We start from the raw sequence: 16037 nt of genomic DNA, 5'->3' as shown, positions 1-16037 counted from the left end.
CACTCTATTGTTAGTGATATATGCAAGAATTTGTTTTCCATTCTTAACCACACACCTGATTTTAAGTTAAACTCTTTGTACCATAGGGGGAGACGGGGTAAGTTGTGACGCTTTTTGCATTTTGCATGTTAGAATTGATATGACTGATTATATTAAATAAGTACTTTGCCTTTCAATTTGATTCTTGGGAAAATTTTTTTCACCTATACATAACTTTCTACCCCCACACTGAAAGACATCGTGACCTTTGAAAAAAACGATGTCAAATGGCTCAATTTGCCCGATCTGTGGGGTAAGTTGTGCCACAAAAACTATGTACCAAATGTATGTGGGATGTCAGTTTTTTATTTCAAGTCTTTTCACTTGCTAATTCTCTATAAATACTAATATCTTCTAAAAGTAAAAGAACTGTCATATGAACTTGCTCTTTTCTGCCTGCATATCAATGGCTTTTTCCATTTTTTTATTTTTTATTATACATCACCATAAGAATTACCATGGCTTAACTTGCCCCATGTTGATTTGGCTTTAATTACCCCAGTCCGAACTTATTGCGATATTTTCACATCCTCACATTTCTTATGCATTCATTAGTAAAAAGACTATGACAAGAATGAGGATTCATACCTGGACTAACAATATTGTTCTTATTTCCATAATACATTTAAAGACGTGTGTGGATAAAACGCACTTATCTATTTCTGTTTCTGTTTGTGGTAACTCCCGTAGGAACTCGGTAGGACAGCATTTTTAGCTGGTAAACGCCAAGCTGGCATATAACCAATTACCTATGAAACGTTTTACGTCTATAATCAGTCATAGTGGCTGACGTTATAGACGACAGATATCACTCTAGGGCCTTTTTATCATAGTGGAGACAATGGCAGAGTTGGGATTCGAACTCACAACCTTGCGATTATGAGTCCAATGCTCTAACCACTGGACTACACGACCCATTTCATACCCTTTTTAACTCTTTTTGGCTGAAATTTGTATTTTCCCTCTAAAAAAGTACTTTTTGCTTCAAAGTTGAAAATAATGTGGTGGGGTTAAGGGTTATGCAATGGGTCATCAATACATGACACCACCACAATGTCTGACTCATTTATTATTACCCTGGGGATGGTGGCTGAACTTGCCTCTATGCTCAACTTACCCCGCTTTCCCCTATACATATTTCATCACGCACATGTAAAGTAGATGAATTGAATTGCACCGAATTAAGACCCCCAACATACCCGGTCGTAGAACAACTTGATACAAACAGCATGATACAATTTCTACAGCCCAAAAGTGCGGACTGTCAGAATGTCCCCGATATCATCTTATCATTTATTTCTTTGTCACGGCCTCTTTATTTTTTAGTTACACCATATTTCCTAACTGTTGATTCGTTGAGGAGGCGCCTCTACTACACAGTCTCTTCGGAAAACAAAATCTACTACAGAGAATTGAACAACATCTCAGTAGCTCAAATATTGCAGGGAGTTTACTTCCCATCAGATGCCACGGCAATAAGAATCGAAGTTGACGGTCCAGCCAGGTAAGGAGCATATCTATTTTGGGCTTGCAGCGATTTCTCACGTTATCACGTTTTGAGTACTTTCGCCAAAATATTCTCCCAATGTACATGTATGGTGTGTTGGGCTACAAAAATAACCCCAAACAATTTTATGAGGCCGCCATTAATTCAAGACTAACCGCTCACGATGGCAGTTTCCTGCGTTCATTTATTACATTATGTGTATATATATATATATATATATATATATATATATATATATATATATATATAGATATATATATATATATATATATATACATATATACAGTGTGAAGCTATACATGTACAAAAAAAATCTTTTATAAAATGTAAGCATATATATATGTTTACATTTTATAAAAGATTTATTTATACTCACATCCTTATTTATTATGTAATATGACCACATTTTCTATATTGTGAATTATTTTGTATATTGTAATTGTAATATTTTTGTATTATGTTTTTGAACGCAGAAATAAATGCAAGAAAACAAAAAAATGCTACATGCAAAAGAGATAAATGTAAATTGCAATGAAAAAAAGACAAACATCATCGCACTGTATGCAGCCGACCATGATAGATGGAAGTATTCTTGCCTAAATTATATGCTAACTGACCATTTCTGCCAAGAACACATAGATTTTCTCAACACTGTTTATTATGATTCATATTCATATTCAGGAATTATTTTGTATACAGCTTGTAAAAATGTTTAATTTTGCAGGTCATTTAAGTGACTCATATTGCTCGGCGGATCATTTTATATTAGGGCAAATATTTGTTATGGTATTACTTACATGTAAGCTCTATATGTACTACAATTACATGTACATACTCTTCTTTAAATTCTATTTTACTCTAACGTATTCAAACAGGATAACAAGATCAGGACACGGTTTTTAATCTTGGTTCTGTATGAAAGGACATAAACCTTCCTTCATAAGACTAAATACAAACGTAAAGTGTAAATCAAAGCCCAATGTCATCTCAAATAATAAAGCATATTGCTAATTAAGCAAATTAAAACCATCAAATAATCATTATTATTATAAACTTCTCTTTAAGAATGTCGAATAATCTGTTCCTCTGATTGGTCAAAACTGAGGTCATGTAAACGACCATGCCTTCAAAACAACAAACTAAGGTGGTAACCAAGGGCAACGGGCATAGTTAACAAGGTTTCTGCCCGTTGCCCCCTGACACGCCCCTTAACGACTGGCACGGCACAATTTGGCTGAGATCCCCATTTGATTGCATGCAAAATGTTTCTTTCTGAGGTCAGTGCAGATACCATAAATATCCGCGCGATTTGATCGAAACTGGTTTTAAACAATTCGCGCATTTACGCGCTTATTGCACAAGTGCGCGCAACGGATATTTCTTATCTATGGAACGATGCCGATCTTTGATTTTTGCTTGTTAATTCCTTTTAAAATATATGGCATTTATTGATAAGTAGACTAACTTAATAAGGACATAACGGATGTATCATTATCAAACATCAAGCTGTTCATGCTCGCAAAAGGTGAGTCGGGTGAAAAGATAAGACGGTCACTGCACTTTGACGTTAAACGCTAACGTTATATGACAAACGACAACGTTGTCGTGAGATCTAACATTAGCTCAGGAGTAAGTTAGATCTAACTACCTTAGGCCTCATGACAATGTTCCGGTTAATCTTAGATCTATCATCTAACGTTAGATCTAGACTCTAATGGAGATTTAAGACTTGACGTAATTTGGGGTAGCCCCGTTGATCTAGGCCTTGACCTAGGCCTAACTTAGACCTAGACTAGTGGCAGTACACAGTAGATCTAATTGGTATGGAATGCTTTGATATTCGACTTCGAGACCTAACGTCAGGGGCATGGCTAAGATTTACTAGCTAGGGCCTAACGTTAGCCTGGGCTTACTCTTAGGGCTTAGTTTTATTCTGACTTGTTTAAGATCTAGGTCTAGACTAGGCCTAGATCTAAGTTTAATTCGGTTCATAAAATATATATGGACTGCTTTTATATTCGAGACACGGTTGTTTCTTATGGCTCGCGGGTACCGCATCGGCCAGACCATGCCCTCGGGCATAGTCGCGCTGCGTCCCCCTTGAACCTCTAGAAACAACCATGCCTCTCAAAGCAGTCCATACTAAAATCGCTAAAAAGGAAGGTAAATGGAATTTTAACACGACAAAAATAAAGAAGAAAAAAATCAGCAAAATGTGCATATTAGCATAATTTGGAATTGCGTATAAAGCGTGGTTATGGTAAATATATTTTGTATGGGAAGGTAAGGATCAATCCTTGAAATATTTTCTAATTGTGATCTGAGTAGAAGCTGTTGACAGAATTATAGTGTTTGTGAGCTATTGGGAAGTTTGTTCCAGACATTTGCACAAGTATATTTGACGATTGCTTAAATCAAAACATCAAAAAATAAATACAACCCACACAGTCTACAATTATAAGAAGGTAGACTGGATAAGATCAGATTGAGCTTCGGTCCTTCTCTGAAAAATTCTTCATCAACAGTCCTGGCGCCAAGTCTGTCAATTTGAACTGAACTGGGAATCATTGAAATGTAAATTGACTTACCTAAAGGAGAAGAATATTCCTAGCAGGATGAGCAGTAGCAGTTTTAACCTGCCTTACATCGCTAGGGAAATTAAGAGCAAGGTCATACAGAAGCATATGATCGTGCTCTCAAAAGTCAATCTCAGGAAGATTGGGGCCTTTTCAGGAATCTGACATCTCAGGTCCAAAAGTCCCTTCGCTCCGCGAGATGGGTGTACCTTAATGACGTCATTGGTCCGAGTCCAAGAGAAAACCCCAAAAGACTTAGGCAAGACTCCACAGGTATTCAGCAACTTCTTTCTGAAGGATGTCTAAAGTCTTGCAGCCAAGAAAAGGCCGACGTCCTTGTCGTAAGTTTAAATCGGTTTTCACTACCTTACCGGATAATGTCCTCCTGCCTCCTTCTCGATACCCATCAATGGCAGCTATTTTGATCCATGTAAATGGTGTTGAGAAGCTTCTGAGGGGACTAGACGCATCCAAAGCCACTGGTCCGCATAACATCCCAGCCATCCTTTTGAAAGCTCCTGCAAATTCACCTTGAAAATATTCCTCACTCCTCAAAACGTGCGCCCCATTCTAATTCCTTCTTCGAGGCTCCAGAACCCTTTGAAGATTACAGCAAATGATGATGAAACCAACTAGTATCAGACCAACCGACTCATAGACAAACTTCTATTAGACCAAATGCAATTAGACCAAATGACAATAAAAAAATAAGACCAAATGACAGTTAGAACAAGTGACGATTATCCAAGCAAGATATTAGACCAATTGGCTATCAGAGCAAGTGGTCATTAGACCAAAATAGAATAGGACTAAGTGGGTTTATCCCGAATGTTGTTAACCCATCTGATGATTAGACCAAGTGATAATAGACCAACCGTCAGTAGACCGATGGATTTGTATCACATATAGGCTTTGGAGTGGTTCAGGAGCTACCTCTTGAATAGGAAGCAATATGTCTTTTTAAACGGTTGCAATTCTCAAATGAAAAAAAAAATAATAATTGTGGAGTTCCCCAGGGTAGTCTTTTAGGCCTGATTCTGTTTATAGTTTATATTAATGATTTTTGTTGATCATCAGATGTTCTTTCTTTCATTTGCTTTGCGGACGACTCTAACTTATTTTTTTCACATAAAGACCCTCTTCACCTGGCTAATATAATCAACTCTGAACTAGAAAATGTCACTGAATGGATAAGGGCATATAAATTGTCACTAAATCTTCAAAAATATATATACATATATGTTGCTTAGCAGCTCTATGAATACACTGCCTGTTGATATTATTTGGGATGGAACTCCCTTCGAAAATGTATCCCATATTAAGTTCTTTAGAATAACAGTCGATAATAAGCTCTCATGGAAATTTCACATAGATAGCATATGTAAAACTATTGGTATAAGTAACAAGCTTAAATTTTGTTTACCATTATCGTCTCTGCTTACATTATATTCATTCCTTATATTGCCTTATTTGAAATATGGAATTTTGGCATGGGGTAATACACAACAAACACTCTTAGACAAAGTACTCCTATTACAAAAGAAGTCTCTTCGTATCATATGTCACACAGCATATTAGTCTCATACTGACCCATTGATTTTTAACATAAAATGTTGAAAAGCAAAGACTTATATTTGTTTAATCTCGGTCAGTTTATGTATAACTACAACAAGAACAACAACCTCCCAAATGTACTTAATTCAATGTTTCCAAGCAATCAATCTGTTCACAACTATCCAACAAGGCGATTGGGTGATTTTCATTTACCACTTTTAAGAACTTTGAAGGGTCAGAACACATTTATATATGATCGACCGAAATTATGGAACTCACTTCATAATGATATAACAAATGCAAAATCTCTGAACTCTTTTAAGACTTAATTCAAATTATCTCTGTTAAAATATTATGATATACTCCCAAATTGAGTCTGATTCATTATCTTTGTTAAGTCATCATGATTACTATAATTAAAACACAAAAATAATTATTATTATTTTTTATTGAAAAAAGAAAATCTGACACAAGCCCTTCTCAAATGTGCTCATTATTGAACCTCATACATCATTGTGTCTATCCTCTCATCTATCTTCTCGTTCTCTCCTGCCCGCTTATCCGCCTTGCTACCGCTCATTTGTTTACGGCATCAATCACATTTTTTTCGTGCATTATATTCTTTCCAGGATATTTTATATATATATATATATTTTTCTCCTTTTATACACATCATTCCATCCAGTTTGCTTGAGTCCACTATGGCATGTGTTCTATCTACGTTCAGCAGCACCCATCCATCTTCTCAGGGCATTCTCCCCTTTGTTCTTCTCTTTTTCTGGGGGGGGGGTTGGGGTGAGGAAGGATGGATATATTTTAGGACTTGTTGTTTTGTCCTTTATCAAACTATATTTTTTGATAACTTCGTATTTATTTTTTGAATATTTCCCTCTTATTTATTGTTGCTTCTCACTTGATTATCTGTATTTATACTTTGTTATTGCTGTGTTATCTATTTTCTGAGGGGCCCCACATTGTACAAGAATCGCTTTTTAGTGGGTCCCTCTATTTCCATCTTAATTTAATTTCTATTGAAAAATAGTATACATATTTAACACCTACATTGTGTTGCCCAAATTTCACGACATAATGTATTTTTTTTGCAACGGATAAAAATATTTATGTTTATATATGGTATATAATTTGTTTTTGTTTGATGGAAATGAAATAAATAAATTTGAATTTGAATAGATTTGCATGTATCTTTAGTAGGCTATACCAGCATTCTTGCCCAGTTTTACCAATTGGAAGGAGGCAGGCAAAGTTACATGTATGACTTTTGCAAATCACTTTCAATTACTTTCAAGAGCGCTTGGTTCTACTCACATGGAAACGGGTGTATGCAGCGTGCCAATTTCCTTCGATCATGTAGGCCTATATATACTCAATGACATACGAGAGAAAATGTGCACTTAAAGATAATTGCCAGTTGTGGTAACAATCTCAAAATGAGTTCGAACGGAATTCCAAGAAATTTCCACCGAAGTGTTGGTACGTATTAATAAAAATTATATGCCAAGCAGCTTTAGAAGAGAAAATGCGTAATTTGTGAGAAATGAGCAAAATAAGCATGAATTTTCTTCAAAAAATGTCTGGTATTTTTCGAAGTAATATTAATACACTGTCCCATATATGCTTTTCTGTGTTTGTGATCCACAGAATTATCGATTTTGAGCTTAGATTTTATGATTTTACAAAGATAAGTGTATATTTATGTACCAGATCTAGATGTATGATTATATTTTGACAATTAACTTAAATTTTTAGACTTCCTCATGAAAGAATTGTTGCAACGTTAGTCCTGCTGCAACTGCTGTATTTTACCTTAAACTCTTTGCCTGCTCCCTCAGCAACACACGTACTGCCGGTGCTCTTAACCCTTAAAGGACAAGTCCACCCCAACTAAAACTTGATTTGAATAAAGGGAGAAAAATCAACAAACATTACACTGAAAATTTCATCAAAATCGGATGTAAAATAAGAAAGTTATGGCATTTTAAAGTTTCGCTTCATTTCAAAAAACAGTTATATTCACACATCGGTCGGTATGCAAATGAGGGAACTGATGACATCACTCACTCACTATTTCTTTTGTATTTTATTATATGAAATATGAAATATTTTGATTTTCTCGTCATTGTCATGTGAATTGAAGATATATTCCTCCCTGAACACGTGTAATTCCATTATTTTATAATAATAATAATAATAATAATAATAATAATAATAACAACGCGCCTCGGAATAGAATATTTCTAGATAGATGGCGCTATATAAATGCCTATTATTATTATTATTTTAAAATTATGTATTTCAGGCAAGGAAGTCCTAATCGTCTAATTCGTAAAAAAATGAAATATTGTATAATTCAAACAATAAAAAACAAAAGAAATAGTGAGTGAGTGACATCATCGACTCTCTCATTTGGATTTATCTGGCTCGTTGATATAACTATTTTGTTAAAAATAAGCGAAACTTTGAAATGTCATAACTTTCTTATTTTACATCCGATTTTTACGAAATTTTCAGCATTGTGCTCATCTAATTTTTCTCTATTGATTCAAATCAACATTTTTCTGAGGTGGACTAGACCTTTAAGTGCCAGCCACTAATCCCCTTTGCCAAGTTTATTTTGGGATGCTCAAGAGAGTGATTTCTAATATAATTGACCATATTCGAGACACTGTAACTTTTCAATCGTATGGGTAATGTTCAAGAGAGTGATTGTTTTTAATAATGGCCATATTTGAAACACCAATTTTTCATATCATAAGGCGCCATGCATGTAGCAATGAAATGGTGGTTTTATTGATTTTTTCTCCATTTTTTTGTTTGTTTTTGTTTATACCTAACCATAAATTTTTGATAGGAAAGAAAGTAATCTCCTCTAAACCCATGACTCTTTTACCAATCCCTTGGTTTTGTTCCATTGACCCCCCCCCCCCAAAAAAAAAGAAATGAGAGGATTGTGTCCTGATTTAACCAACAAAGAAGTCTTGATTTCTAAATTTTTTTGCGTTATATATAGCACCTGATTATACTCTTGTATGTTCACAAATAGCTCTCGTTCTTTGTAACCACTGCATTACCTATTTACAATCCCTGTATTACAATAATCACATCTACGTACTACATGTCTTACTTGAAGGATTGTTTAGAAGGGTAAGAATTCGAAAATAGACCTGACTTGTAGAAAATTTGAAATATGAACACAATTCACCCCTATCTTATTTATGTAACCATGAAGCTTAAAATTACTTATTGTTTTCGTTTTCTTTGGCGTTTTTTTTTATAGGATTCGTTTCTAAATACATAAGTGTTTGATTCGTAGATAAACTTATAATAGGTACAAATACATTGTATGCGATTCATAGTTTCAGTCAGGCATGTAATACATAACCACCCCCCCCCCTCCCTTCGCCAAGCTTGCATGTATAACTCAATACTTGGTTATCATTTTTCTTTTCTCTCTCTTCCACTATGTCTCTCTCCATCATAGCCCGTCATCCGTCACATGCACTCTTTTGCTATATTTTTTTTAATCTATTCTTATTGAAAATTTTCTGAATTTGAGTCAATCTAATTTAAAAATGTTTTTCCTATGTATAAAATAATTTTTTCTCTATGTTATGTATAACACTTTGAAGTTTAATAATAATAATAATATAGGGTATTTATATTGCGCAAATATCCACCTTGTCAGGTGCTCAAGGCGCCCCTGTACTACCCGGCTAAGCTAGGCGTTCATGGCGCACACATTTTTTAAAGAAATACTTCCTACCGATACCCATTTACCTCACTTTGGTTGAATGCAGCACATTGCGGATCGGTTTCTTGTTGAAGGAAATTACGACCCTCTATTTCAAAGTTCGAAGACTAATCCACTGGGCCACACTGCTCCTCTACAACCACCCTGGTAACATGCTTACGTCTGTTTTTTTTATTATTATTATTATTATTTGCATTAGTTAAATACGAATTTGCAAGTTATGGCATTAAAATGAATACGGTGAGTAACATGACACAGTAAGATTGCCATGAAATCACACAATTAAGAAAACGAAGACATAGCATCACGTTAGGTAGGTGAATTCTCTATAATTATTGCAATAAAGTCATATCATAACATACATGACATAATGCGTATTGTAATTTAAAACCCTGGCGCTGGAAATATTGTCACATGATTTGATTTTATTGATTTCCGCTTCACAACATAAGAATGATGAATATAACATGACTAGGTCGAAAATACTGCAAATACTGCATGACCTAGTCATGTTATATTTATCATTCTTATGTTGTGAAACGGAAATCAATAAAATCAAAATCAAATCCTCATCTGTTAAGTTTAAGTATGTAAGTACGCATATATTTCTTCAACTTAATTATAATAAACACTCACTCTCTCTGCATCTCTCTTTCATCTGTATCCTGAAATTTCCAATTCACTGGTTTACCTATGACTCCTTTCCACTGTCACTTTTATATGTATTTATATATATATATATATATATATATATATATATATATATATATATATATATATATATATATATATATATAATATATATATATATATATATATATGGCACAGCATACTCTAGCATGCAAGCCTAACTGCATGAAAATGTACTGTACATCTATTTGGATTTCAACTTATTTGAAAGAATTAAAAATGCAAGCAACAAGATTAGTAAATATTGCAATATTTAAATTAACAAATTGACCTGAGAATGCTGCATGTACCATAATGGAATAAAAGGGGAAAAGGATTGAAAGTGTTCTATGCAGTGAAATGATATGATAATAAGAAAATTAATATCATACTGCAATCAGAACAACCCTGGTAACATGCTGACGTGTCTTTTTATTATTATTGTTATTATTTGCATTTGTTAATATGAATTTGCAAGTTATGGCATTAAAATAAATACGGTGAGTAACATGACACATTAAGATTGCCATGAAATCACACGATTAAGAAAACAAAGACATAGCATCACGTTAGGTAGGTGAAATCTCTATAATTATTGCAATAAAGTCATATCATAACATACATGACATAATGCATAAAAGATAATACCGAATTTTTATCAGGTCTTAGCTTTTCATATGGGACTTCATGTCAAAAACTTTTTAGCACTGTAAAATCTGGTAGAGGTATTTTTACTGTCAGAGTCGATTTCAGTTATGTCTTCAGTCTTGCGTAGTGCGCTTGCATATATGAATCAGTTGAGGGTCGGCCATGGCAGGTTATGATTTAATGCGGTCGTTGATAGAAATAAATTATTGGTGTTGATCTTGGTTCGAGGTGTGATGAGAAGATATTAAAGGGGTAGGATTTTGCCAACAAATTATTTGAAAACAAATTAGTCCCTTTTATAATAGCCAAAAATGTATTATTCGCCTTTTTCATAAATTTTACAACTTAAAAACTAGTCCAGGAAAATAGCCGACTTGGGGGATTTACCTCAAACAAATTGCAATAGATATTTTTTTCACTGCAATGCATTTCTTTGAAGTCCCCAAAATGACATACTAAGAATAAAAAAAATCCCAATGATGGAAAGACGTTTAATTTGCATAATTCCAAAATGGCCGCGTAATGCTCAGAATATTAGATTTTTTGTAAATATATTTTGGCATGAACATTTAATTGCCACAAAATTAGTGTCATACTGAATAGAAAATATTCTTACAATTTGTTACTACTTATAGGTGATATATAGGTCATTTGGCTGAAATTTTAAGTGGAAACTGCCTTTTTGGTCATTTTTCCCCAAAATTGAGAATTTAGGAAATACCGGACTTTACATAAATCTAAAAAAAAAAGCAATTACCTTTAAATCTTCCAAATAAGTTTATTGATATGCTATTACCATATGGATGAAATTTGTATTCGGTCTCATTCTTTTTAATAAATTTATGAGGTATCAAAGTGGCTTAAGCTTAAATTAATCGGTAGGGTCGCGTGCGCGAGCGAAATCACTTTTTGATTTTTTGGGCGCTTTTTTTTCTTGGATTTCGAGGGAGGACGCGCCCTCCGTCTAAATTTCAGGTGAGAAGACAGCCCCCCCCCCCATTGATGAGATATATGTATGTCTAATCTTCATGAATCCCTAAATCAATACTTGAGATGTCCCTTTTTGTGATCGTAATATCATAAATTTCAGTTCGAGCTTCGCACTCGAATAATTTCGTTGGTGAAATACATGTACATATGGTCTTAATTTATTCCTACAAACAAGTCTTAGAATGTCCCTCTTCAGGTCTGAATTTCCTAATTATTTGATAAGTGAGATGCGTGTGATAATCATGACAACGATGACTACAAAATTAATTTATGTTTTTAGATGTAGTTCTAACAAAATCAGCATGCGCTTGACACTCGTGTTGGATGACTATGTTGAGATACGTATACTCAATAGGATTCCTATAAAAACGTAGTCCTTAAGATATCGATGAGGTTGGAGCAAAGAGAAGGCTTGACATAATAAAATGCCTCAATCAAATGTGTGTTGCTACCATCTATATATACTCCCCGACAGACATGCAAGTTTTCCTATCCAGATTATAACCTGGTGTAGCTGCCCTTTAGAATGAAGATGCAGCTTAAGCTTACCATGTTGCTGGATGAAACTGCACTTCTCTTCCCATAACTTGCACTTAGTCATATGACTTTCGTCTTTCAATCTGAGGGGCGAAGGTTCGATTCCCAGCTATGGAGTGTTTTCCTTCAGCAAGAAATTTACCAACACTGTGCTGCACTCAACCCATGTGAGGTAAATGGGTTCCCGGAAGGAAGATTTTTTTCACCACAGCCGGGGTAATAACAATATTGTTATTGTTATGCGCAGTTAAGTACATACTTATTGAGATTGCCCAATGCAAATATACAATTATCATTATTATAATTATTATTATCATTATCATCATTGTTAAAAATCATAGTCTTATCATTATTATTGTTATTATTATTATTATTATTATATTCATCAATAAAAATAATAATAATTATTATTATTATAGTGACTTTTTCAGAGGTTTGACAGAATAAAAAAAAATGTGTTTCCTAGATTGTAGGATTTCTCTCCAGTAGTTTGTCATCATGAAATAAATCGACGCTATATCTTCGCTTTGCTGAGAGCTCTTTGGTACACGCTACTGATCTGCAAGATGGGCAATACCTGACAGGACATAAAGCCTTTTCACATTTCTTGGGCCTTAGATAGTTTGTAATAGTCAAGCAAGTATTGCATAGAGGTTGGTCCAAGACAGGGCATGCATACTCTGTAGCAGAGTACTAGCTTCCAGGTGGAGTTTGTCAGTTCCGGAGAAAGTTGTTATGGATCCTCACTTCCCCCCTTCACTCCTAATATGACTGATCATGGATGACACCAGGATAAATTGCATGGTCGCAGTGCTAGAAGGGAATTCCAATCCTAGGTTGTTTTAAGTTTCCTCTAAGCATGAGGATTGAAACAAGCCAGCATTGGTCTCGTTTGGGTTTGAAGAATACTGGACTTAAAAGACAACACTAAATTAAAAGAATCAATTATTTTGAATTCCTCACCTGCTGGTCTTTATGTTGAGCACCATAAAGAGATATCTGTTTACTAGTAGAAATTTGATGAGTTGGTCAGATGAACGTCATCAATGTGTTGTACCTTAATATAAATAGACGAAAGCGTCAGGTGCAGCTGTTAATGAAACGAAATTGTCCACACCCATTAATAACTTACCTTATAAACTGCTCTCAATGAGTCTGTATATCATTTCCCAAGTTAAACAAACAGCCTGATTAAGCATGGGATGCTGTTCTAGATGTTTGGACCATCTTTTTTCAGGATGAGATGCTCAAGTAGCCTGTAGAAATATCATAGTAGGGGGGGGGTTGCCTGTAGTTTTTAGGCACATTTGGATTTTGGCGAGAGTCAGAACCAGTACACCAAGACTCTTCTGAAATAAATCCACTGTCTGAAACTTGAATTTCCATCGATATTTTATCATTCGAAATAAAAGTTTGTCATATAGCACTCAAAAATTTCACTTGGCCCAATGATCGAAGACCCGGCAGCCGACGTGCAGCGCCACAATATTACTTTACCCGTTTGATCGTTGAATACCAAACGGGGAAGCAGTAACAAAGGCTTGGTTGGTGTTTCATAAACATGATAAAGCTGTTCGTAAGATGCGAATGACTTTAAGAACCACCGGCGTCCTTTCTTTTGATAAATGGTATATTCATTGGCGATGGTTACGCGCGTAATAAAGATTCAACCGCTTTTCTTAAAGTCGCTCTTAAATTACAAGCAGCTTCATGAAACGGCCCCCTGGTAGCAACTCTATATAGCGTCTAAAGTTTAATATAGTCTCACTGGTAATTTGTTACGAGTCTTTGGTTACTCTATCAAGGTAAAGGAACATTAAGGGATAGTTCATTTATGACTTTTGTGAGTAGTAAATTGACAATTCAGCACTGAACTGGTTTATTGCGTTGTATTAACCGAACTTAGTTGGGTTTTCATAAAGGTGTTAGTAAGATGCGAATGACTCTAAGAACGACAGGCGATCCTTTCTTGTGATAAATGGTATATTCATTGACGATGGTTACGGGAGGCAAGACTGCGAAAGGCATTCCATTGTTGTCAAAAGAGTCGCATGATTTTCCAATCGTATCTGATAATATTTCTTCATTCAAAATACTAGAGTCCGTGATGAGTGTGTTTACATCCTCCCGTTGGTGGGTATGCTGGTGTGGGCGCGTTTTGGATTTTCGTAAGAGTTATATTAAGTGGGCGAATGTATGCGGGTTAGGGTGTATGTGCAGGAAGAATCGCAATCCTCATTGCAATTAAACATTTAGTTTAAAGTAGAAATATATTGAAAATCGTAAAAATGGAGAATCATATATCAAATTAAAGGATAAAATAACGAGAACACGATGGTGTACATCATTTATCATGGAGACCGATGATATTGATAGTTTAAAGTTCTCTCTCTGGATGCTTCAAACACGCAGAATTACGTCCGCGAATTTGGGGACTATTTGATGACGTCACTGTCTGTACGAGAGGCGTGATTGGCTCTCCCACGTGAACCTCCACTTGCATGCAAATCCTGTTGCGAGGGTACGTTTTCTTCACATTGTCACTGAATACTTCGAACTCGAAATGAAAGAAAGCCTAGAGTTTTATCTAGATTTGGATTTTCAAATTGATAATTTTGAAGATGATGATGAAGTGAACAAAAAAGTGACGTAGTTGGAGGTAATTTGGGGGAATTACGCCGATGATGATGAGTCGGACAATTCAACTTGCAACATAATCACATTCACATGCCGTTTCGCTACCAACTCATGCAGCTGCTACAAGTGCATGCTAGCTACATCGCGCGGGCCAAATTGAATTCATGAAAATGAATTACCACACTGTCCAAACAGAGTCTCTTACCTCTGTGACTATGAAGAAAGAAAATAATGATATAACTGTTCTTACAAACAAGTGAATATAATCCGAACCTGAAGGCAAATCAACTCAACGAATAGCAGCAGACGATATGAACCGACGATAAACTTCATGTGGCTGGGACAGATAGTCACTCGTTCTGTTAGATGTATTTTTTTCATCTCATTAATTTGACAAAATTACGAAACTCGGGGAATTATTGATCTATATAAAAATATAGTAACATCTCGTATTATTTGTTTAAATTACGATAAAACCTTTTTTGAAGGAAAACATTGAGGTAAATTAAAATTAGATGTAAAGATCAGCCCCAACAATTGCACCTCGTATATGTGATCTTAAACAAACAATTACAAACATGCCGTATTGCTTGCTCGCCTTGGCTGAGAGAGTAGATCTATGCACGTGTTGCACAGCTCTCAATCATCAAGGCGAGCAAGGAAGGAATACCAGTACATGTGTTTCAGATGGTTTGTTTGCAATGACATACAAGCATGGACGTATAGGTCCATGCATACAAGCTATGCATGTTGGGGATGATCTTTTACAACTAATTTTGATTTACCTCAACGTTTTCCTTGAAAAAAGGGTTTTATCGTAATTTAAAAAATAATATGAGATGTTGCTATATTTCTATATATAGATAAATAATTCCCCGAGTTTCGTAATGTTGTCAAATTAATGAGATAAAAATTACATCTATCAGAACGAGTGACAATCTATCCCAGCCACATAAAGTTTATAGTCCGCGCATATCGTCTGCTGCTATTCGTTGAGTTGATTGCCTTTAGGTTCGGATTATATTCACTTGTCTGTAGGTACAGTTATATCATTATTTTCCTTCTTTATAGTCACAGAGGTATGAGACTCTGGACAATTTGGTAATTCATT

General features: G+C 35.0%; 1 protein-coding gene across 1 annotated transcript in view; it reads left to right on the top strand.

The window, feature by feature from the left end:
* Positions 1–1370: 1370 nt before the first annotated feature.
* Positions 1371–16037, top strand: part of LOC121420569 — a 31629-nt gene continuing 16962 nt past the window's right edge. Inside the window, exon 1 of the mRNA XM_041615233.1 lies at positions 1371–1543. The gene's annotated coding sequence lies outside the window, so the exon portion shown is untranslated. The remainder of the gene's footprint in view (positions 1544–16037) is intronic.

Source organism: Lytechinus variegatus, chromosome 8 (genome assembly GCF_018143015.1).
Source record: "Lytechinus variegatus isolate NC3 chromosome 8, Lvar_3.0, whole genome shotgun sequence".
Lineage (NCBI taxonomy): Eukaryota > Metazoa > Echinodermata > Echinoidea > Temnopleuroida > Toxopneustidae > Lytechinus > Lytechinus variegatus.
This window is presented reverse-complemented; position numbering and strand designations above follow the sequence as displayed.